Below are 576 nucleotides of genomic sequence, written 5' to 3'. Positions count from 1 at the left end.
CCCCCTAGCATTGCTTGACAACCAATGCTGGTGTGTTTATGTCCCCGTTACTTAGTGGTTCGGCAGTCCCCCCTAGCATTGCTTGACAACCAATGCTGGTGTGTTTATGTCCCCGTTACTTAGTGGTTCGGCAAAAGAGACCGATAGAATAAGTACTAGGCTTACAAAGAATAAGTCCCGGGGTCGATTTCCTCGACTAAAGGCGGTGCTCCAGCATGGCCGCAGTCAAATGACTGAAACAAGTAAAAGAGTAAAAGAGTATTGTTTTTATTACAATATTTTTATCGTTGTTCTTGCTGTTGTTGTTGTTGTCATCGTCATCATTGGTCTCCTTTGGTTGTTGTTGTCGCTGTTGTTGCTGTCATCACAGACACTGCTTCAGACAATTATTGTTGTAGTTATTGCCAATGCCAATGATGTCATCAATACAGTTATTATTGTTATCATTATTGTTGTTGTTGTTGTTGTTGTTGTATTTCGTGGTTGTCATTTGCTATTGTTGTTCTTGTTCTTGTTGTGCTTGTCATCACAGCTTCTGTTGTTGTTTTTGTCATTGCTGTTATCGTATTACTATTG

This window comes from Octopus bimaculoides, chromosome 29 (genome assembly GCF_001194135.2).
Source record: "Octopus bimaculoides isolate UCB-OBI-ISO-001 chromosome 29, ASM119413v2, whole genome shotgun sequence".
Lineage (NCBI taxonomy): Eukaryota > Metazoa > Mollusca > Cephalopoda > Octopoda > Octopodidae > Octopus > Octopus bimaculoides.
The sequence above is the reverse complement of the archived record's forward strand: the minus strand, read 5'-3'. Positions refer to the sequence as shown.